The 25,928-nt window shown below is 36.5% G+C and overlaps 1 pseudogene across 1 annotated transcript in view; it reads left to right on the top strand.

The window, feature by feature from the left end:
- LOC311597481 (L-lactate dehydrogenase A chain-like) overlaps window positions 1-25,753 on the top strand; it is a 106,297-nt pseudogene extending 80,544 nt beyond the window's left edge. The window contains exon 2 of the transcript in view: window positions 24,900-25,753. The product of the transcript in view is annotated as an L-lactate dehydrogenase A chain-like (transcript). The remainder of the gene's footprint in view (window positions 1-24,899) is intronic.
- The last annotated feature ends 175 nt before the right edge of the window (window positions 25,754-25,928 follow it).

The following is a 25,928-nucleotide window of genomic DNA, read 5'->3' on the forward strand; positions in this document are numbered from 1 at the left end:
CACTGTTAAAATTAAATCTGAATGAATTGGAATTTTTGTTTTATCTGTAGAAGGCATTGTCCTCATCACTGGCTCTGAGATAGGTAATTTATATTACTTCCAGAACATTTCATCCTAACACCACCTGGGAAGAGAAATTTTCTGGAGGATTGGCTTTCATTTCATTCTAAATGTCTGATTGATGAAATTAAGCATGTAAACATTTAAGAAGCTGAATTAAGAGGTTCGTGAATAGAATAAACATTCTTTTCTTAAGTCCCTTTAGATTTGCTGCAAGATGAAGCATAAAATCTAAAATAAACATGTATAATTGCTGGATTTGGGGCTTAAAATTGGACCATATTGCAAGTATTGATATACATATTTATTATCTAAATTTAGAATTAGAAGAAAATATAGAGTTCACATGGTTATATAAACCAAAGTTTTTTATTTTACTTTGATGCACTGAGGCTGTGGTAAAATTTCTGTCCAAGTTGATAAAGACACGTAATAACAATTTTATTATCATTTAGCACTCAGGTGTTTCTGAGAGTAGAACAATGGGAGTTCCCACAAAACATATTAATTAAACTTCATAGAGATATCCCTTTTCAACCAAAGGCAGCAAGTGGTGGATTTGCATGACAAAGACTATTGAACAATTTATGAATACTTCACGGTTAGGGAATTTTTTTTGTTTGAAATGAAGAAGACAAAACTTTAAGATTGATAAAGTAATTGTTACAAAAGTATTTGAGTGAAATAAACCCATGTGGGAACTGGGGCATTTCATTAAAATCTAGGAATACAAGTGCTCAATGCAACTTTGTATTCAATAAGTGTAAAATCAATCTCAAATTCATTTATGTTGTACATTCAAGACTATAATCTATGTGAAGAAATTTTTTGAACTGTATCGGGTATGTGACTAGATATTTTGTTTTATGTGCTAGTTCAGACATTTCAGCACCAGTTCTTGGTATAGCCTTCTCTCTATTGGTATGCCTTTGTATTTTGTGAATGATTAATTGGCAGCATTTATGAAGATGTATCCAAAGCTTTCTATTTTTTCCATTTATATAAGTATAACTTTGTACAATACCAAGTTGTCATGATTAGTGTTATCTTATGAAAATCTTGATGTTAGTTATTGGATTTTTTTTCACTTTCTTCTGAAACCACTGTGCATCATACAAACTTTAAGAACCTTTTATTAATAAATAAAAGATAACTTTCTGTTGAAAATATGACTAGAGTTATATTTAATTTATGAATAAGCTAGAAACAACTGATATATTAGCATTATTAACAATTACATAAATGAAAATCAAATATCTACTTTTCAGGGTTTTTTTAATTAAATTACCATTTTACTGCATCATAAAATCCAAAGAAAATATTACTGTGATGTTGATTTTCTCCGAAGCATCCTGTTTACATCACTGCTTGCCGATTGACATGTCATTCTCTGTAAATTTATGCTTTCAACAATTGTGCACTTCTAAAAACCTCTGTTAAATTTCTGAGAATTTATAGCAAATGTTTAAGTTGATTAGATAGATGGCTCTTATGTAAATTTTCATTTACATAATTAGTAAAATCTTCAAGTGTTCCAGTGTGGGCATCAAAATGCTCAAGAAGAAAGCAAAGACAACATTAAAGAGTTATGATAGTTCACCTATCAAGTATGTTTGGACAAAATGTCTAGAGTGTTCATTTTGGCATTATGTTTATAAAATCTTTGGAAATATCTTTTTCAGAGATCTGAGAAGAGTAGGTCTTCATAATATCAAGCTAACTGGAGTTATAATTGTTAGAAATTTGAGATGTATATCAATGAGAAAGTTCATAAAGATTCCTTGGAAACAAATACCATTTGGAATACAGGTTATATTTGAACTTTAAGGAGTCCCTCTTTCCTTTGTCTGAAATTAAAATATCTCTCCTACCCATCTGTCTAAACTAGGGTTTCTATTGCTGCAAGTTGAGTAAATGTCAATCATAAGCTCCGGCTGTAAGGTGTTTTCTAAATTGGTTATCAGTGGAGGGCTCAGCCCACTGTGGGTGGTCTCATCCCTGGGCTGATGGTCCTGGATTTTATAAGAAGATAGGCTGAAAAAGCCATGAGGAACAAGCCAGTAAGAGCACACGATACTCATGGATAGGCATTTCTTTGAATGTAGGAAAATATTATCAATATTATCAATTAAGTCCCCTTCTGTGGAACATGGATCCAGATATCACCAGGGCCTTAAATCTCAGTGCAAACCACTTATATCAGCCTAGTCCTCACCACCTTTGTATTTCCTGTTCCACCTTGCTCCACAATACATGCAACACTCTATTTTTCTATCTTTCCTATTGCTTCATCTTGTACTTATTCATTATAGTATTGCCCAGTGCTCAGGACATGGCAGTGGTCAACATGGGTCCCCAGTGCTCCTTCTACATTGTCATTTGGTTTTGTGCCACAATTGCAATACTTTGTTCATTAAAATAATGCTTTAAAGATAGCTCTTTTAAATTCATGGTGTACCACGGTTATATTGTAATATTTATCTATGCCTAATGGCTGCAATTTCTCTTCAAAGTATCTCTGAGAGGTGTGTGTGTGTGTGTGTGTGTGTTCTGGGTGTTTGTTTCTGTGCATGTGTTGGATAGCCAGAATGTACTTTATAAAAAGAACAGTGAAACAGTGATACATTGAGACCTTAGCCACTGTGAAATTTTTCTAATAGTATGATTGTATAACATTCTGCTATTTAGCTGTGACTCTGATCTCTGATTCCAACTGTGTTTCTTGCCTGTCATTGTAAACCTGAATCAATGCATAATGTATTACAGAAAACCCTGTTAGGTTAAAATCAAATGGAATTGGCTAATTTTTTACCCCTCATTTTCAATACTAGAGTGGGCTGGAACTGTTTATTTCCCATATTCTATATATTTTACCTTGTTTTTTAAAAAAAAATTAATTAGGGTCTCCTAAAACAGTGTCTGCCAAGGACAGGGCTACGATAAGAACAGAATATTTCCATTCATTTCAAAATGACAATCTTACCTTTCTCCTTCTGTAAATGGACAGGAATTTTCTCCAGTATTCATAACAGGAGCTTCATGGGTTCATGGAAGGGCAAATCATGATGATGCAGACCCTGTAAGAATTGGTCCTCCTGGAGTGTTAGGAAAAGAACCCACTCTACTCCAAGACCAGTTAACCAAGAATTATAATATAGGAATAAAAAATGTACATCTATTCCTCCATAGGGTCCTATTGCACTGTTATGCTTTCTTAATTCTCTTGTGTCTTGACAATACCAGGCCGCACACCCTGTATTTTTAAGACCTAAGGAAAAATACATGATTTCTGTACAATTTCTACTTGTGGGTAAATCCAAAGCTCCTTATATGCCAAGTCCAAACCAGGAAGAAGAAGGCATATACTTAAAAATCAATTAAAATTCAAGAGGAAATCATATCTGGATTTCCAATATTCTAATTAGTCAATTTAGCACTTCTCCTCATGCCAGACAGCTTAATCACTGAAGTACACATAAGTATTTATTTTGCACAGTTCCCCTTGTTGAGGTTAAATTTAGTACTAAATCTTTAATATAAACACCACTATTAACAAAATAGAAGCTCATATGCAAGTCACAGATCTCTTGGATAGTTTACATGTACTAAGTGAAATTCTCAAATTATGATTCATTAATAGGATATATATAAAAGCAGGAGTTATATGTGTATATGTGAACAGTTTTAAACAAAAGTATTTAAATTTGTAAACAAATGTCTATACAGCAATGCCACAGGAAATGCTTGTGAGGCCCCTGGAATATATATTTTCAATCTGGAAGACATGCCCTAAACTAATATTTTAAGAATATTCAGCTAATCTCCAATCTTCTTGCATATATCTGGGTGCAGTAATATTAATAATCCCACTACTACTACACCTAAATATCATTACTTGAAAACTCTAGATAAGTTTTAATATTTAACATATATTATATTTTTCTTTAATTATTGGAGGACTATTAAAATGCAACAATTAAAATCTGAGAACAGTTCTTCAGAATTTCATAGCATGAGATGTAATATTTTATACAGTTTGTACTCCACTGGGGAAAAGTCTTCTGAAACCAAACTGCTTTCCACAGAATATTTCCTTTTGCAACAAGATAATAAATTCCTCGAGTTTCTACAAACCATCTTTGTCATTATTTTCTGTAGATTTTGATGGCATCCCAGGAGACAAAGATTGCTACTAGGAAGGATTCAGTACTGAAACACATTTTACAACATGACACAAAATTTAGCTCAAGGAAAATGTGTGTGTGTGTGTGTGTGTGTGTATGTGTGTGTGTGTGTGTGAGTGTGTGTGTGTGTGTGTGTGTGATGAGTAGTTGCATATAATCACAATAAAAGCAGTATGTATATCTACATGTTAGAAACACATATTTTAAAATTTTTTGCAGTTTTCTTCAAATTGCCTAGTATTCATTAAAATTTCAATTTGATAATAGAATGTATTACTGAGATTGGACCACAGTATATAAAGGTGTAGTGATTTTTAAAAGTATCATCTATATGTCTCTCACATTTTGGCAGGTAAAACTTACAGTTGACTGAAAACAATAAGTCTTGGAAGATGTGGCAGGAATTCACTAGAATTTCTGGCTAGATCGATGATGATAACTGATAGGTTGAGGCAAACATCACTTGAGTGACTACTGTCATTTGTGAAGCATAAGGTATAGGTTACAGATGCTGACTTAGAAATTATTTAAAAACTAAGATTTCTGAAAGAGGAAATTTTGAATAGGAAGATCTGCATGTCAACTAGTCCAAATCTTCTACCACTAGGAATCAAGTGTGCTGGCAAATGATACAGATTATCAGAAATATGGGAAAATTACTCAACAAGGAAATACCTGTGTAGATTATTTCACAGTATATATGAAAAGTGGAAATAAGTATTTTCATTATCAAAGTTTGGTTCTTTCAAACATAGACTGAATTAACTTTAGAAAACTGCTTATTGTTTTAAAGGGATGTTTTGACAATTATTTTGATACCATAACTTTTCTTCTTGATCTCATGGGATCTTATATTTTAAGCCATCATAACTTTACTAATTCTAGTTATTTTGTTTTATTACAGTTTGCCATGATGAAAAAGGCCTTATAATTTTTGAGAGCCAGTCTCATGTTTACAAAAATGTTGCTGCATTCATTCTAGTGTTGGGAAATGGTGTGTATATATCCAAAGCTACATGCGTGCTAGTGGAAATCAATAAATGGATAAACACTTTAGACTACAATAAAATTTAATTTTTTTATTTTTTTATTTTTTTGCACATATAGAGTTAATGCACATGAGTGATTATGTGTCCATGTGTTCCTGCAGAGGTTATAGCATGGTATCTTAATTACTTTTCTATTATTGTATAGGTACAATTTATAAAATAAATCACTTAATTGTGACTTTGTCTATAGTTTCAGACTGTTAGTGCATAACCATCATGCAGATAACATAGACATATTGAGGCTATACCTTAGAGACTGCATATGATACGCACTAGGGGTTCACAGAGAAATAAGACTGCGTCTGATATGGGCTTTTGAGGTCTCAAAGTTCACTCAGAGTGACAACTATCCCCTACAAGTCCACACCTTCTAATTTTTCCTAAATGGTCCACCACCAACCTTAAACCAACATTCAAATGTATTAGTCTATAAGGGCTCTTTCAAACCACCACAAATGTTTTGATGTGTTCTTCTTTTTTTTTTTTTTTTCTTTCCACAATATTGTTATAAGCACTGTCTTTGACTAATTGGAACCTTCCACATTGACTAGCTAACTGACCAATGATCTCTAAAGGCTCCTCTCTGCAAGGGTCAATGTCAGAATTACCTGCAGGAACAGCCATGCCTGGTAGGTTTTACAAGGTTGTATGCGAACAAAAGAATCATTCTTATCCATTGAGCTATTTCCAGCTCTTTGGCATTTTAAATTTAAGATTTATAGGTATATAGACATTCAGGTATTAAGGAAACACAAAGGTGATAAATATTCACCATCCAGTTGCTGATTACACTGTGGAGGAAAAAAATGTTTTCAAGTAATTATGTATAGCTTTGTCCTGCTTGCTGTGAAAGAAGGATAGATAAATTGATGGAAAAATTTATGAAGTCATTAAAATAAGAATAGAGTTGTGATCTTTCACAGGCTAGGATGATTCCATTTTTAAAAAATGATTGTAGTATTAGAAATAGAAACCCTGTGAGAAAAAAAAATAGAAGCCCTGCATGAGAAAGATATGAGAACTTCTCATAATAGATGCCTGTAAATTAACAAAAAAGACTGCCCCCTAGATATTCAGCCTGCTGACACTTTCAAACTGAGTGTGACATTTCCAGAGGCACAGCTGGGAGCATATACCCAGACATGATCTATCTGGGGTGGACTTTCCTTGGGAGACTGATATCTCAGTTCTCTGATTGTCATAAATAGCAGCAAAAAAAAAATGCTGTACATCAGTTGGCAGGAGCTCTAATCCCTGATATTGTCAGGCATAATTGGGGTAAGAGTTAAATCAGAATGTAGGACTTAATTATTATTATTTTTTGCTTTCTTTTGGTTCATATTTATACCTGCATATGACTATTCTGATTAAAAGCATATCACCAAGTGTATTGTAAAAATATTTAGTTCAGTGAAAAGTTGTGCTTTTATTCTCATCACATCTTGCCTGCTAAAACTAGCACGCCTGGTTCTATCCCAGAATCCTCTTTGCCTGCCAAATGTCCCACTGATTTCCTTATGTAGCCATAGTCCATAGGTTTTTGTTGACAGGTATTGAATCCGTAGAATACACAAGAGATTCCTTCTACAATACCCCCCTTTTAGCCCAATATAAGGCTCTTTTTGTTAAAAAAAAAAAAAACCTAACATACATTCATAGTTATGAAACAGTTACGAAAACTAAGAGGTAAGATTTAGATTCACAATGTCCAGTCCATATGCGTTTGTCTACTTAGAAGAAAGTATTTTATTATCTGTCTTATCTTGATGAGTTTAAAATTCTGTTCCTAAACCCTTTTCTATCATTTTTGTATTACCAATCTAAAAACATCTTCTTATACCTAAAAAATCTAAATATTAAGCAACTAAGCTTAATTGTACGACTCTAACTACTTAGCATTCAACCACATCAGATAATTGAGAAGGAAAATATATTATCTGAGTATGTAGGAAGTGCTAGAAAGCTGCTTCCAATACTAACAATTGATGTACAACTGGCTACCTGGACATTCAATCCTGTTTCCTCTATTATGTTGGAACAGCAATCTTCAGCCGTCTGGCCCAGTATAACTGACAGACATGTTTGTGAAGCAGAAACTTTGAAGTACTTCCATACCCTGTTTTGTTGTCTCTTTTCTATTGGTGTTTGGTGCTTTTGTTTTGTAAACCTATAAACTCTTACAAGTAATATGCATGGGATGTACAAGTATCACAATTAAATTAAATTAATTATAACTTTTTAATTAAATATGACTTTTGATCTTTGAGCAGAAAAGAGACCTGTCTTTCTTTAAGCCATTCTGGATTGTACACTGAACTGTAATATCATTTTTTATCTATCCCATTTGAAGCAACAGAATAAGTCCTGAAGAATTTGTAGCGAACTGCACTCCTTGTATACTCAGGAAATTAATTTTCTTCCTTCTCAAGTTTCTGATGTGGTTGAAGACCAGATAGCTTAGTTTTACAATTCAGCTTAGTTGTTAGGGATTAAGATGTTTCTAGGTCTAGATAGATTTTTAAGTTGATAAATATGAGATTGGCCAGCACCACATAAAGAATAAACCCTCCCACCTCATGGTCTATAACTACTCCTTCTACTCCTCTCTCCCTCCTTTCTCTCTTACCCTTCTCTATCGTTTACCTCCCTCTCTCTCTATCCCTTCTCTCTCTCTCTTTTACCCCTCTTACTCCTCCTCTCTCTTCCCACTCTTCCTGTATCTGTCTCTCTCTTGGCTATCCCTCACCCCTTGTCCTTCTCCCCACATGCTCATTTAATAAACTGCTCTACAACATAATATCTGGGATTCTCTGGGATGACAGTGCACAGCTTTCCTCTGAATGGGCTGGTTAACCAAGTCCCCTGGACTGTGGACATATTCCCCCAGATGTTCTACTTTGATTCTGAACAAGGCCAATAACGGCCCATCCCACTGGGCCCCTGGTGGCTCCCTGGTGGCTCCCTGGTGGCTCCCTGCCCCTCTGGCTGTGTTCTGCCAGACTCAAGCACTGACCAGCTGACTGTGTTCTGCCAGCCTCAGGCACTGTCCCTCTAGCCATGTTCCAGCTCTATGCACTCTACTGCACCTTCTCTTCCTGCCCACCATACCAGTCCCTATGCTTTTGGGATGGAGGAGATGTTTGCTCTCCAAGCCAGGCATGTGACTATCCACATGTTACTTTGTTAGGGGCAACCACATGACTACTAGCTTCCTGCTGCTGCCTTGGTCCCTCCTGCTTCCCATTGCAGCTATGCAGGAGATTCAGTGGACACATGCAGGCACTGCCCTTATTCCCTAAGCCTCACCTTCCCAAGGGTGGGCTAGGGAAGGCTAGTGGTGGGGCCAAGCCCCTTCACACAGTAACAAGCTCCTGGCCTCCATCTGAGAATTCTCAGTGTTGTTAACTTGGTTAATTATGGACTAAGAAAGTGAAATATGCCTGTCCCTTGGGTTTCTCTAAATCTGTTTTCCATCTCTTAAAAATAAAAATTTTCTGATTTCTTTTCTACTGTCAAAAAATCATACAATTGTTTATTGGGTATACAGTTGTTTATTGGCTGTGTTCTTACCATGATCTAAAATGTTTTATTGCTACTTTATGCTTTTGCTAATTCCTGGATAATTAAATAAATGCTGTTTCTCCTGTCATCAGCTAACCTGGATTCAACTACAGACTTTGTGACTAATGTATTTGATATGGTTTTCTAAGTTATTCTATAATGTTCCACTGTATTAACATGCATTAGTTTACAATGTTAAAATTTAAATCTCTGTCTCAAACCACGTTTAGCCTAAAATTCTAAATGTAATGTTATTCATAATACAAAACTGTTCTACTCCTTTCAGACTGTATTTGTGTTTTTAACATTCCAATTTAATAGAGATAAAACATAACTCTTATTCTTTAAGTATTTAGATAAACTATGAACAAAGTTGTCAATTTAATATATTCTTATGATAGACAACACCATGGTCTCACTTTTATCTTAACTAAAAGGCTGAGGGTGTTTCCTGAGCCCCCATATAAGAACTGGTAAAATCCTTAAAACCTGAGAGGAGCCTTCCCAACTGGCTCAGTAACAGAAAACTATACTCTAGGCTTTAACCACTGACCCTGAAGAAAAGTGGAGGTCTACAAAGCCCTTGCCAGGGTCCAGCTTGAGTCAGCTCTGCCAGCAACTGTTTCAGATGTAGCCAAAAGGAGACATTGGTCTCACAGGTGGAAAGTGCAAATGAGACACTGGTCCCACAGCCTAGCCTGTTGGCAAATTTGGCCTATGGATGTAAGAGTGCTCACACACAGGCTTGTTCTCTGTGCCAGACCACTGGAGGTGCAAGCAGCACAAGAGCATTAGACATTTCTAGCCTTCAAACTCCTTGGTAGAGAACAGATGGCTCTTAAATTCAAAAGCCTCTTCAGAATCAGGGTAACGCTATAGGTCTATAATAAACTCATACTCAGGTTAGATAGTTACATGGTCAGCTTCTATCATGGAGATTTCAGGTACCTTCTGAGCCCTCTTCATATACAGGAGACCAAACTTCTAACTGTCAGGTCTAGATACAGTCTACCTGGTTGCCATAATTTTAGCTAAAGGACAGTGACTACTTAAAACAATTTCACCTATGTCATAAAGCTTCCAAAAGTTGTTTTATGAATGTTAAAAGGTGTAAAAAGGTGTTTTAAGGTTGATACACACAAGTTAAAGTATTAAAAGGTCTACGATGTGTTCCAAGAAGGTGTTTTAAGGATGATACATACAAGTCATAAATGTTAGAAGCCCTAAGAAGGTGTTTTAGGAATGCAAGAAAGGCTATGAAAATATTTCAGGTTAGTAAATGCAGGTTCTGAATGTTATAAGGACTAAGAATGTGTTTTAAGTTGGTAAATGTGAGATAAGAAGGTCTAACAGGATGCTTCATTTCTTCCTGTTGCTATGCTATTGTTATATTAGCTCTACAGTGTTGACACCGATCAAGGGGGCTCTAGTTTATTAATCTAACTATAGAAAACATTCCACTATAAGTTTCTATAATAGTTCAAGCTCAAGCTTTTAAATTTCCTTCAGTTTATCTTTTTCGTAAAATGTCTCTCATTGTACTATTCATGCTTTAAAACAAAGTTCTTTTTCCAGTCAGTTCCCTACTATGCCACATGTCTACTGAATTTTCCTGTAATGTATACATGTCCAATAATGTGTATTTCACTGCAGATTTCAAACAGTGATTGATGCTAAAGTGTTTAAATTTATCTATGTCCAAACCTTTTTCTTTGCTCTGCCAAAATTCTGATGCACTGCCTTAAACTTTTTCTTTTTTTCTCTCCCAAGAGTTTCAAATATACACCTAATTTTCTCCCTAACCTACTAACTTTGTCTTCAGTCCACATAAATATTCCAGTATCCTGCCAGACCTCCTATATCTGAGACATCGTCAAAGCAGCTATGCACAAGTGCTCCCATCCAACTTCAGAAGTCATGCCAGCTGGACCTGCATTGTTCTTCCTATCTAGAACTGCATTGCCCTTCTCAGCTGCAGATGTTCTCAGAATATGGACAGCAAATGCAACAGCCTGTTCTTCTGGAACCTGGCCAAATTTTCAACCTTTTATCCCCCTATTACTGGTCAACTGTCAGGAGGAAATAGTTAAGATGATTACTTCACCACTTATCCATTTGCAAAAGGCTGAAATGGTGCGCTCCAATCCTGGGACACACAGCTCCAGGTTCTCCCAGCACTTCTTGGCCCGAACTGGTGCAGGACATAGCTGACACAACCTGCTCTCTACCTTGAACATTCAGGACAGAACTTTCCTTCCACTCACTATAAAATCTGGATGTTTTGTTACTATTGCTTTTCTTTTTCTCTTTTTCGCTTACATGGCCACCTACATTTATATATTTAAACTTACCTTATATAAAAACAATCCAATGTTCCTCATTTTTTAGAGAGAGAGGAAGTACAGAGAGACCACAAGGACCGTTCATTCTTTTACATGGCCCTGGGCAGGGCCACATCCCTGTGTCAGTTAAAAAATGACATCACAAGTAGGTGGAATGAAGCAGAATGCTAAGAGTCCCCTTCTGTCACAGGCCAAGGGGAAGGGAATAGGGTGAAAGAGGGAGGGCATGGAGGGGGAACTGAAAGATACAAGTGATGAGATAACAATTTAGATGTAATTTGAATTAATTGTTTAAATAAAAAAGAAAGAAGGACTCTGGGCTCGGCCCAAGCTGTGTGTTCATAAAGCTTGGGTAGGCTTCTCCTCTCATCCCCTCATCTGAGGAAATAAAACCAAATTTCACAAAATTTTCTAACTCGGAACCATTATCCAATTTCCCTAGTAAATAAACACTTAAATATTTAATATCTATGTCTATAGACCTGAAAGCTTCTAGTCTTTGTACAATCTAACCTAGGCCTAAAATGCTTTCATACTCTGAGATTTACTGATGAATAGCATCCCCCTTTCTAGCTCTTTTGAACTCTGGTGGCTGGTTCAACTCCAATGTTCTGGCTCATACTCCTCTCCTTGTTGACTGGTTCAATCTGGCTTCTCTCAGCTTCTCACTACATTGCTTTGCTTGGCCTCTAACTCTAGCAATCTATTCTAATCTTTCTGGCTTCTCATTTTATGATTGACTGTGTTTTCACCTGTGTCTAGCTTGTTTTGTCTTCAGCACCTCTTTGTAAAACTCTCCCAGTAAAACTGCCTCTGAATTCCAGGAACTTACCTGCCAGGAACTAAATTCCACTATACTTTGTCTCCATTCCTTGACTCACATTTCCTGAATTCATAGATGTGCATGCTTCTGACTCCTAGGTGCTGGGATTAAAGGTGTGTACCATTGTACCTGATCCTAAGCTTTTCTTACCTGAATTTTGTTCTATACCACTGGCCTTGAACTCAGAGATCTGCTTACTTCTGTCTCCCGGGATTAAAGGCATGTCTTATTCCAAATGGATCACACATACCTAGAAGGTCTTTGATTTGATCTCTTCTTTCCAGAGCAGCCATGTTGCTGGATTAAAATTCTATAGACATATAATAAGTAATTTATCCAATTATAATAATATGAAAATATATCAATTAAAACAAGATGGAAAATATTATGTAGATTTAGTTTTTTCATGAAGGTAATTTGTTGCATTTTATAAATGCCCCTATCCAATGTTCTGAGAAAATAAAATGATTGTTCTTTGTGACTATTAATGCATAAAATCAGGCAAAACAATGTCTGAAAATTATACATTTTAACTATATAAGTTTTCTTGAATTGAGGATAAAATAAAATGTTATAAGTCATATGAAAAAATATGGAAGTAACAGTGTAGATATTTTTTTCTTCTGTGGGCATTATCTTTCTTGATTTCTATAGCAAGTCAAGCAAATGACATTATATACTGTCAAAGCTAAATTTAGTTCAGGAAAAGAGTTTGAAAGAAAGAAAATTTAATACAAGAAAATTTCATTTCTCCTTTCCATTCATCATATTGTCACATTGTGGGCAAAAGTTTTATAATAACCTTAACACATTTTAAAAAATAATTTTCTGTGTAGACACACACACACACACACATACACACAGAGTAAAATATACATATTATAAAACCTTTTAATATGTTCACCAGCAGAAAAGAATATATGGGAAAGAATATTCACTTAAAGAATTACATTGAGAATTTTAGATGCACCAAGATATAAAAGATGTTTTCTTCAAGGCTGCCAAATAAAAATAGCCAAAACACTAAGAATGGAACATTTATATAATTACAGATTTTGTGATGGTTCTTTTTGCTGTAGGTAGTTTATTATACATACATACATACATACATACATATATATGTGTGTGTGTGTATGTAATAATATAAATGTATATGTAAACTATTTTATAAAAAGATATTATAAAAAAGAAGCATTTTATGTTGCAAAAAATGTCAACTTCTATTTTAAGTCCCATGATTAGTTTAGAAAGAGGCATTTTTTAAAGTAAGAACTTCAAAGCAATAAAAGAACAATTCCAGTGAGATCTGAGAGTTAAAAGATCCACTCACATTTTCATCTGTCCCTTCATGGTCCTTCTGTGTGGTTGACCTCATAAATGTGACCTCAAAGATCTATGAATCACTTACTTAGGAATCTTTTTTTTTTAAGTTTTTTGGAGTTAATTATCTGAATAATTATTTTGAAGGTGTTTTTATTATTTGTCATTCACTTTACATCCTGGGCATAGCCCCCACTCTCTTCTCAGTCCAATCCCACCCTCCCTCTTTGTTTCTTCTATCCTTCCCCCACTACTCCTCAGATAAGGAGAGCATATCAAGTAGCACTAGGACTGAGGGCAAGCCTCAGCTGCTAAAAACTAGGGCACAATTTAAAAATATTTAGGATGCTTAATCTTCTTCTTTTCTATTATTTACATACTACAAACTTAACTACATAACGGAACATTAATCATATGAGTAATAGAATTTAATAAATTATTGATTCAGTGTCTCACAATTTCATATTATTTTAGTGGGTCTTTATGTAGAGGCCATAAAGAAGAACTCTACTGAAGTTCATCAAATCTAAATATTTGGTTGCAACCATGGACTGAAGTGTCGGCTTATTTTCTTTTTTCTTTCTTCTTTCTTTCCCCCTTTTCTTCCTTCCTTCCTTCTTGTCTTCCTTCCTTCCTCCCTTTCTTCCTTTCTTTTTGATCTTTTCTCAAGGCCCTGTGTGCTTCCAGGTTCTAATTTATCTCCATGGTTGGCTTTCCCCATTTTTATACTTATAATGGGACTTTGACTCTTTATAAAACTTTGATATCTTTCTCACAGCATATGTTATAAAAAGGTGCATATAATAACTTGGTTTACAAATGTTCATTATGGGGGCTGGAAGGATGGCTCAAAGGTTAAGAGCATTGACTGCTCTTCCAGAGATCCAGAGTTCAATTCCCAGCAACCGCATGGTGGCTCACAGCCATTTATAATGTGATCTAATGCCCTCTTCTGTCCTGCATGTATATGTGCAGGCAGAGCACTGTATACATAATAATAAATAAACCTTTAAAATGTTCATTATGATTATACAGGACACCCTTAGCTTTAGTGTAAAGCTAAATAAATGCCACCCTGGTTTAAAAACTCCAACCACTCACTATGCAATAACCAGTGAATACTATCATGTTATTATATCTCATCATATGGTAGTTGTATGAATTTATGTGAAGATAGCATTACAAAATCTTCCTATTATGATATAACTTGGAAATAAGATAAATGATTATATTAGAAACTTACATTACTAAGCAAATTATTCTGGAATAATATTGAGAGTATGGATTCTGTCATGTCAAAGACCTGAAGAACTCAAGAAAGCTATTCCTTACAGGAGACCTTGATGAGTCAACAAACAACACACAGTGGTACACACATGAATGGACAGATGAACTTGGAAAAGGCAGTGAAAGATTTTCTCTGACTACCCAAAGTGATGAATCTATACATTTGAAACTGACTACAATATCAAGCATAGCATGGAATCTGACTAAGCACAGTAAACTAAAATAGAATATTTTTATTTAAGCACATCTATAATAAAAATCAAGTATGTGTCTGTTTCTTGAAAAATTAATTTCCTCATGTGAGTATTAGTGTGTAAAATTGTTTCAGCATTAGTACAAAAAGGCTACATTAATAGGAAATTACTTATATTGTCAACTTGTATGTTCAGTGTGCTCTGAAGCCACTCTAGCCCTCCCTCTTCTTTATATTCACAAGTATTTTGGGAATTGTATTTCCTTCTCAATTTAAAATTATAAAGTCACAGACTTAAAAAATAGACTAATAGTTTGAGTGTGACCCCTGGGCCCAAATCTGCCTATCATAATGTTCTACTTGTAGGTTTCTAAGACCCTCTGGATCCTTCTACTTTGCCATTCTCCCATGCTTCTCTCATCTAGGGTACTAATAGAATGTCCTCCCCTCTGTCCCAGTTTCCTGGTAAGTGAAGACATTCATGGGACATGCCCCTTGGGCTACTATGCAGATATAAGTGAGTATATACCATTTGAGTCTTTCTGCTTCTGGGTTAACTCACTCATTATGATCATTTCTAGCTCAATCCATTTATCCACAAATTTCGGGAATTCCTTGTTTTTAAAAGCTGAGTAGTATTCCATAGTGTATATGTACCACAGTTTCTAAGGACAATACAGGCGGTAAACCTTAAATCCCTACCCAGATCTAGCCAATGGACAGAACATTCTCCACAGTAGAGTGGAGAGTGGGATATTACTTTCTCACGGACTCTGGTGCCTCACCTTTGACCATGTCCTCTGGAGGGGGAGACCTGGTGGCACTCAGAGGAAGGGCAGCAGGTTACCAAGAAAAGACTTGATACCCTGTGAGCATATACAGGGGGAGATAATCCCCCTCAGGAACAGTCATAGGGGAGGGGAATAAGGGGAAAATGGGAGGGAGGGAAGAATGGGAGGATACAAGGGATCGGATAACCATTGAGATGTAACAAGAATAAATTAATAAAGGAAAAAAATAAACTAATATACGTAACATTTTTGACATTTTGTGATATTAAACATCTCTCTCTCTCTCTCTCTCTCTCTCTCTCTCTCTCTCTCTCTCTCTGTGTGTGTGTGTGTGTGTGTGTGTGTGTGTGTGTGTATGCTTGTGTATATGAGTAATTACTTATAATTCCTCCCCCAAATAAGGATTGGAATCATGACAGAAGTGGATCGTTTGAAATGTCATGAACTTATTTTTTTAAGTTACCTGTGACAAACAGAAAAGATTGTGAGGTCAGTTACTAACTTGGCTTATGTAATAGAAAAAGTCAGATGTCTTACAGCTTTCAACACCTCAGGAGTATCAGAAAATGGATACTTTACAGAGAATTTATCTTCGTTTTGTTGAAGAGAGGAAACTGCAGGACAAGTTATTTATCCCATGCTGAGACACATCTTCAAAATCTCTTTGAAAGAGTTGCACAATCTAATTCACAGTGTACCATGTTTTCCACCAGCTTTGAAAGTACAGAGAAAACAGAGTGGAAAATCCACTCTTTTCAGTGTATCCAAGCTATATTTATCACTGTCTTTCCAAACTCCTTTTATTTTACTCCAGTTTACTTTTTAAAGACCGTACTTTACTTTCCAGTACCCAATAGTTTTATCATATTATTCTAAGGAAAATGCTTTGAAAGTGAGCGAGGCTTCTGTTGTGTGGATAGAGACACTCAAATCTATTGTTCTGCATTGTCTGTCTGTGTTTGTCAGAACACAGCACAGAAACTTCTTAACTATAGAACAGGTGATAGCTGTTAGACAATTATAATTTATAATTCATACTTATGTAGTATTCAATAGTGTCTCACTATGCCTATATACAGGAATTATTTCAAATACACTATTTTATAGATCTATAAAAGAATAAGTGAATCCAAATCTCTGAACTTAATGCAACTCAAAGCCTAATAATGAAGGTATAGACTACTAGCAATATCTACAGGAGACTCTAATAACAAAGAGATTTATTGGCGTCTATAAGAGGATTTTCTATCTCAGTTTGGCCTCCTGGATCAAAATCTCTATGAACAGGATTCAGCTTAAGGGTGAGTCTTGAAGAAAGAGGTTAGATCATTCAAGGAAACACTTACAGTAGTAAAGTCAGGAGGCAAATCTCTTAATTGTCAAAATCTCTTAAATACCAAAAGAAAGATTAAGGCTTGCGACACATAGGGGTCATACTTTTCACTAGTTTGAGATTAGTGAGCAAATATATAAGACTTAAGTGATCTGTTTAAAACTGCTCATTGCTATTTATGTCTAGAAATCTGTATGAAAATGTTTTAATATATGTCCTACCTTTAAAACTAGTTGTCTGTCATGAGCTAATGACTACTAAATGTGAATTAAATCTATACCCAATCTTTATTCTTTTTGCAATGTTGGGCTTAGTTATTTGAACATAAGCAACCATTTCAGAACTGTAAAATTTAGCAGCTCAATGAAACCATAGATCACGGGAATTAAAGGGAGAAATACGAATCCTGAGATCTAACCAGAACATGATGAAGAAAAAAATTGCAAGAAGATGAAAACAAAATAAGGTACACTCACAAATATCAGTCAGGTGTGACAATTAGGAACTAATTAATTATCTGACCAATGATATTTAAAAGTAATATATTGTTTTATGATTTCTAACTACTAAGCAATAATACATTCCAGGCTTTCCTACACTGCTATAATTATCTACTAAGCATATAAATAGATGTTTTTTCAATAGGCTATGATGATAGGAATATATTTGAGAATACCAAGATATTACACTTACGATGATGAAGAGAAAAATAATTTACATTTAAAATCTATTAAACCAGAATGCAGTATTGTCAGTGAGATGTTCAATAGCTCAAATTCCATGAAGATATGTCATAAGTGCCATGTTCATGATCCTTTTACAGGCAAACATGAATATAATAAATTTATTTCTTTTTTCTATTTTTATAAATACATTTCATATATATATTTCTATATTTGACTATAATACACTTGTTTTGAAGACATTTCAGAGTTTTGCTTTATTAAAATACATAAAACTCTGACATAATTGAAAGCATAGCATGTATGAGAATAATTCATAAACAATGTGTTCTTGTTTTATCTGGTTAGCCTTATTTATAATATTAATTATTTCTACGAAATCCCTGCAACTGAAATATTTACCTTCATTTTTTTTTGCCTAAAGCCAACTAGATGTCATTGTTCACACCTTCTCTATAATCTATACAGAGACAAAGCAAATAAAAGATTTGGACATTGCATCACTGTTATGATACAGTGCAAGTATATGTCTAATGTTCTTTATTCAGAACAGAAGATCAGGATACATTGTTTGCACTTCCACTGGAGACATGGAAGAACATTTGCACTTCCAAGACTAAAACTTTGCAAATCATTTTTTGAACTTATATATGTGGTTGCTATAATACTTTGTTTGTTCAAGTTTTGGAGGGTGAGTCTAGATCCTAAGAGAGTTTATTCCCATACCAAAAGTATCTCAAACACTGAGCTTCATTTTAAGACCAAAAGTTTACTTTTTTATTTTTTTTTTATTTAAAGTAAAATCTGGCTGATTTTTTTTTGTGTGTGTGTGGCCAACTTCACATATAATTGGTCTGTATTCTGCTGATAGGAATATTTTTTATCAGTGTTTGGTTCATATTATGGTGTCTATGCTATGTGTAAAAAGCTGCCTACATATCCTTTTCCAAAAGCTGTGTATTATTAACTACTCAATGATGTAGGGGCATGAATAGATAATTGTTCTCATTACCAATTCTCTGGGACAGCAATTAGAATGACATTCAGCAAATTGCAGTTTCCCAAGGGCTACCAGTTTGAGACTACACCCTTTTATGGAAGAACAAATGCTGGAGTATCTAAGGACTCATATATTTAATTTTCTGGGAGTGACTTTTGGCTTTTTTTTTATACTAAAATTCAGCTGGGACTGTGGCTCACTGCATGGAGCCTGTCCACATGTCTAAACCCTCCATACATTGTATAACGATTATATTGTGTATTATGTGGATTCAACAACTATAATTTATAAAACTTACAGCTTATAACTGAAGCAAGATATAGAAGGTGGGACATCTGGCAGGCAGAAGAATTCTGGGATAGATCTTGGCATGTGGGAATTTAGTCAGTGGAATTTGAAGAGGGTAGACACTTGGAACCTTAGCCAAAGTAATCAGCCATGAGGCAAAATGCTGATTTGTGTAAATGAGTTATTTTAAGCTATGATCAAAGAGCCTAGATATATGTTCTAGGAGATTTTTGTATTTTGAGTCTCTTTAATCATCACTCCTGGAGCTTGAGCACAGGAGGAAAAACCTCCTACTTAATGGTGCCCACCATGTTGCACTGTATATAGAATGGCTATTAATAATTCATATTGATTCATATTACTAGTAACATAGAAGTTACTCTTTAACCAGATACTTGTCCCTGTAACAACACATGGAGACTATTACATCTTTTTTTCTCCTTTATTAATTTATTCTTTTCACATCTCAATGGTTATCCCATTCCTTGTATCCTCCCATTCTTCTCTCCCTCCTCTTTTCCCCTTATTCCCCTCCCCTATGACTTTCCTGAGGGGGATTACCTCCCCCGTATATGCTCATAGGGTATCAAGTCTCTTCTTGGTAACCTGCTGTCCTTCCTCTGAGTGCCACCAGGTCTCCCCCTCCAGGGGACATGGTCAAAGGAGAGGCACCAGAGTATGTGAGAAAGTAATATTACATCTTTAATCCCAGCTCTCAGGTGTTGGGGACGATAGGCCATATGACCAATGTTCAGCTATCTTGTCCAAGTTTGCACCTTTAAGTCTCTGTCTTTTCCAGAGCTTACCTTTCACCAGAAACTAGCTGACCTTGTTGTGAGTCAGCAGCTAAAGACAGATAGGGATGGAATGACCCTGTTGTGAGTCAGCATCTAGAGATGGATAGTGATAGAGCAACCCTGTTGTGAGTCAACAGTTAGACTAAAGCTAGATGAAGACAAAGCAAGATACTCTACATAGCAGGACTTCATGACCCTGCCTGAAATTCCCTGTTTTGAGAAAAACCTGCAACTGCGTTGCTATAGCGATATGCTTCCTTGCCCTCTGAATTATAAAAGCTGCTGCCTGACTAATAAAGTTGAGAGCTTGATCAATCAGACTTGCTCTCCTTCCTTGTGTCTTGCATTTCTCAACAGGTGACCTCCCTCCCGAGTTTTAGTCGAAACCTGCAGGCCAGGGCACTCAGGAAGGTAGGAGCAGGCAAATCTCTTTAAGTCCACAGGTCAATTTTGTATACAATTTGAGTTGAGGACACCAAGGCTAAACAGAGAAACCTATTTTGAAAAATGAGATAAATATATAAATAAATAAATAGAAAAGATAAGAAAAAGAATAATGTCCTAATACTGTGAGCTCTCATCATACAACAGTTAAATGATTGTATCTCCGTTTACATTTCTCTGTCTGTGCAACTTTTCCAGGAACTTTTAGTTTAGAGTTTGTATGTTCCAATCCTTGGCAATTATTTAGGGATGTAGGTTGCTCTGTTGGTCCAGGATTGAACAAACGAGTTAAAAGTTCTAAAATTGTATAAGGAAACCTGAGTTTTTAGTAGTCATATATTGGTTTGGTTCACTTACTAAGAAAATTAAGTCATTCAGAGAACTCTTAAATTGAAGCCCTTTTTAAATGAAAAAAATGAGATGTTTTTTTAATATTATTTACTAAAGATGTTATAATACTACTACTACTATAGTACTGTGGTTGTTTTTATTGTCATTCATGTGTGCATGAGTGACTATTTGTAGTATAAGCATAGAAGAAGAGTGTGTGATCTGTTTATGTACTGGATCAGGCATCTATGAGAACATATGGAAGCCAGAGAACTATGTATCATGACTCTCTTTACCCGTCATATTTTCTTGAGTGAGCCACTCAATGCAAACAAAGTTTGGGGTTTGTTGAAAAGGCTGCCCGGCCAGCTTGCCAAGTCAATATTCCTGTATTTCTCTACTTTCAACATGGAGGTTACAGAAACTGGTACAGTATATCAGCTTTTTACAAGAGTATGGGAGATCAAACAGGACTTCATGGTAGTGAAGTGAAGGGTTCTTACTCAAAAAGCTGTGTTTAGAGGTCTACTAACTCTTATTAGTGTTGTAATTTATTATTTAAAATTTTAAAAACTTATTTTTATTTTATTCTCCTTATTTAAATTGCCCAAAATTATTAATTAGTCCAAAAATATCCTGGATTTTAAGTAAAACACATGTTTTTACCTTGATCTATGGAGATGTAAAAGGAAGATAAGGCTAATTTTCTCAAATTGAATTATTAGCTCAAAATATGTTTTGAAAATAATAGAGTTGTTTCATTACTTATAATTCTTTTTATAGTTTAGACACCAGAAGGAAATGATTTTTCAAAACAAAGTCTAAATAGGTATTGCTAAATTAATAAATGTGTTTTGAGAAATTAAGATATTTACTTACTTAAACCTAAAGTTAGTAAAATAATATTTTAACTAGATAATTTTGCATCATGAATCTCTACAAAAGCTAGGCTTATAAAGATCATTTTAAATGCATTTTACAAACTGTACGCCTTCATTAGATTCTTGGAATTAAGGTGTAATCACTCCTACATTAATAAATAATTCATGATCTAATTAAATGTTCTGTATGTATTCTACTGGCTTTCATTCAATATTCTTACTGGATATTAACCAAGAGTATGCTCTATAAATGAAATAACTTTAAATAGAAACATTAAAATTGATATTTTGCATAATGACAATCTGTAAAAATTTAGTTCTGTATACTTGCTAAAATATAAAAAATCAAAACTTGAGACCTACCATTTTTATTTCAACTTGAATATATACATTAAAAATAGCAATAAGGGCGATTCCCACTCAAACAACCACAACTAGCCAGTAGGAATGAAGCTTTCATGCCAGTAAGAGCTTGGTTTCTCCTTTTCCTAGGATTCAGGAGAGTCTGAAGCAGGCAAGATTGACTGATGGGCAACAGTTAACAACTACAGAAGAGATCCAAGATGGTGGACAGCATTGTGGACCATGTTTAGAAGCTCCAGTAAACAATTCAGAGAATTACATAGAATTCTGAATCAGGAACACCGAGGTCCCCACACCACTGCAGCAGGAGTACTCCATGATTCGAAGTGACAAGAGTGCAGAAGTCCTGCATGTCCCTGCACATGGGAGGAGTGCAGATTTTCTCAGATCAGAGCAGCAGCAGCAGAAGCGGCAGCAGCAGCAGTGGTGGTGGTAGCGGTGGTGGCAGTGGCTGAGGTTTGTCGCTTGAAGCCCTCTGGCGGAGGCAATTGGTGTGCTGGCTGGTGGGAGTTGCTGTGGGAGAGGAGACTCTGGGCAGGATTTGGGCCACATGGCACCCTGATACCAAAACTGTACTTGGCGGGCGGACAGTTCAGTCCCTGAGTCCCAAGCTCAGCTCAGTGCACAGTTCAACCCGAGACACTAGCTCAGCTCAGTGTGCAGTTCCGCTGCTGTGATGCAGGCTGAGCTTAATGGGCAGATTCTGCCCAGAGTCCTAGCTGAACTTGCCGGTCAGATTGGGTCCAGAGACTCTAGCTGAACTTAGCACACATCGCAGCCCTGAGACTCTGGCTGGACTCTCCACACAGTTTAGGCTCGGAGTCCCTGGCTGAGCTCAGTGCATAATTCCATCCCTGAGACTCTGGCAGAGATTGGCGTGCAGTTTGGGGCCAGAGTCCCTAACTGCGCTTGGCGGGCAGGTTGAGTCCAGGGACTGTAGCTGAGCTTTTTGCTCAGACCCGGCCCTGAGACTCTGGTTGGACCCTGTGTGCAGCTTGGGTCCAGAATTCCTGGCTGAGCTTGGCAGAAGGTTCAGGCCCTGAGACTATAACTTACCACGACATGCACTTTGGTCCCAAAGAACCTAGCTGAGCTTGGTGTGCAGTCCCAGTCCTGAAACTCTGGCTGGACTCTGCCTGAATTTTGGGCCCAGAGTCCCTAGCTGAGCTCGGCAGAAGGTTCGGGTCCTGAGAATATTGCTGATCTTGGCGCGTGGTTTGGGCCCAGTGTCCCTGGCTGGTCTTGGCAGGGGACCCAGAAGGCTGTGGACACTTTGACCTGACCCAATGCACATTCGGAGACACAGAACGATTTCAAGACCCACAGTACAGGGGAGCTGAGGATCACTGGCTGTGAGAGTCCAAAATGACAGGGCTAGCCTCCTGCCATCCACACCAGTGAAGCATCAGAGCTTCCGGCCTAGGGTAATCGTGAGAAAACAGGTGAATCTATCATCAGACTCCCTCCACCCAACTCTGGAAGCTACCTAACAAAACCAGAGATGGCAAGATGTCTAAAAGACATCATAAAAGCATACGCAAAAAAACTCAAAACAATATGGCATCTCCAGATCCCAGCTATCCCAAAGAAAACAACCCAGAGAACTCAAACACAATGGAAATATAAGAAAATGACCTCAAATCCTTAGTAATGAGGATGATAATGGAGGAAACAAATAAAATTTATAAAAATAGCAATAAAATTGAAAAATGAGCAAATGAAGTAAAGTATTTTAAAAATTACCATTTATATTTCTAAAGATATTGAATAGAAACTTTTCCCTCTCTCTTTGTCTCTCTCCTTCTTTCTCGCTTTCTTTCTCCAATCTTTGTGGTGTGTATCTATTTGTAAGTGTGGGTGCATGTGTGACAAATTACTCTGAAGCTAGAAGACAAATTACTGGGACATTTGTTTTCTTTCCACCTTATAAAGCCAATGAACCAAACTCAGAATTTTAGGCACAGTAGTAAGCATTTTTACACACTGAATGATCTCTCTATCTTTGATTTAACTAATGGTAATACTTGGAATAAGAGATTCTTTGGGGTCCCACACACCACACTAGCCAGAATCAGGTAGGCTAACTGTAGATCTTCATCTTTCCCAGCTTAGTAGACTGTCTGATTTTTCCTCCCTTTTCTCTCTGTTCCCATCTCCAGTGAATCATTCAAATCTTCTCCCCCTACACTTCTTCCTCATATCTCTTTGTTGTAGCCTCTAATGTCATCAGGAATAACTTGGAAATCTGCAAGCGAAGCCTGCCAGAGAAATAAGTAGTCCAGAAAAGCACAGAGGTGCTTCAGACCTTCACTGCCCTTCTTTTCCTCCAAATCCAGTTTCTTAGTTTTATCCCAAGTATCTGGGTAGCCTACTTCATATAGGTTTTCTTCCATATTTACACCATTCCAAGATGAATCAGACCTGGTGGAAAACTCTGCTTTTTCTTCCTCCTGTGGAACTCCTCAGCCATTTCCTTCTAGCCTCTCCCAATTTTAAAGTATCAGCTCACTATACTTAGGAACACATTCTAATATGACACCCCAATGGACATACTTTTTTGCATCCCAGAAGCATACCTACCAGGTAACACACAGATATCACAAACACCTAGGAACTAGAAAGGACAGCAGAAGCCAAGGAACTCCCATCCAACAAAGGCAAGATAAGATGCAAATAACTAAAATTATGATTTCCCAAACCTAGATACCTTGATGCCATATGAGCTCAAAAACATATTTGATATCATCCAAGACAATATGTCTACACTTAACAACCTTACTACAGTAATCTCAGAGAAATAAAACACATTTGATATATAAGAAAAATAGCACAACATAGACTTTGAATATGACAGAGGCTCTTAAAGAGCAAAAGAATAAATCCATTAAATAAATCTATGAAAACATAAACAAGCCATAGAAAGGAATGAGTAGAAATGTTTGGTACTGGAGCTACTGTAGCCAAACCCAGACTATGCTACTGCACACCTAATTTCCACCATCATGCACTAGCAGGCAACCCTCAAGGACCAGCAGATTGTGATTCTTCTTAAGGAAGAACAGCACCCCCCCTCCAGCAAAGTTATGGCTGTTTGAAATGGTACTGTTGTCAGGGCATCTTCCATCAGTATCTTAACAAAAGGTTAGCAGCCTTTCCCTTACAACACCAAGAACTGTCTTTGGCAAAGACTGCAATGTGACTGCAAACTTTAAGCTGGTCATCATCACAGAGGAAGCCCGTCAACAAGAGGGCCAGAACTGACTCAATCTTTTCAGGTGAAATGTGATCATCTTCAAGTTCATCATTCTCAATGTTGTGAGGTACAGTCCAAACTGTAAGCTGCTCATATTTTCCAATGAAGTGGATATCTTGATCTATGTGGCTTGGAAAATAAGTGATTTTCCTCAAAACTGAGTTACTGGAAATGCTTATAATCTGGATTCCACTCAGTTCTGTTACCTGATGTGAGAAAGCCTGGCAATTCAACGCTGAGCTGTCATGGGAGGGGTGCATAGAAACTCCTTTGTTCCCATGTGGAGCAGTGTGAATGTTGGTAGCATTCCCCTAGAAGTATCTGAACCTAGAAGCGGGTACTGATGCAAACAAGGAACTGTGGCAGGAGGTCTACAAGCAGAGCATTAAAGTGCCTATGAGGTGACCAAACTGAAGGGTTATGTGTTTTGGAACCCTGGCCTCTCTGGCAGACTTGGCTGAGAGCATAATGAAGAATCTTAGATGGGTGCATCCCATCTCCACCATAATTAAGGGTCTCTATGGGATCAAAGACAAAATCTTCCACAATGTCTCTTGTGTCCTGAGACATAATAGAATCTTAGATATTGTGAAGGCAACTTTGCCTCCTGAAGAGGAGATCTTCCTGAAGAAGAGTGCGTATATGCTCTGGGGGATCCAGAAAGAGCTGCAGTTGAAGGTCTCCCCATGTTCTAGTACTTCACAGTCCAGGTTGCAGCAGGGTTTCTATGGAGACCAAACACTGTCTCCTTCTCATCTGCACTGTGGTTAGTGCAGTTGTAATAAGGTGGTCTGGGACTAATTTCAATTCCCACATCTCTACCTTGATGTTGAGTCAAACTTCTGTAGTGGTTGCCTGTTTAGTGTGATAGTCCCACTTTTTCTGAGACACACTGCCAATTGTGTACAAGCTTCAAGTATCATGGAAGCCTGCTGTGGCACTTTGC

Source organism: Acomys minous (genome assembly GCF_964271855.1).
Source record: "Acomys minous genome assembly, chromosome: 5".
NCBI lineage: Eukaryota > Metazoa > Chordata > Mammalia > Rodentia > Muridae > Acomys > Acomys minous.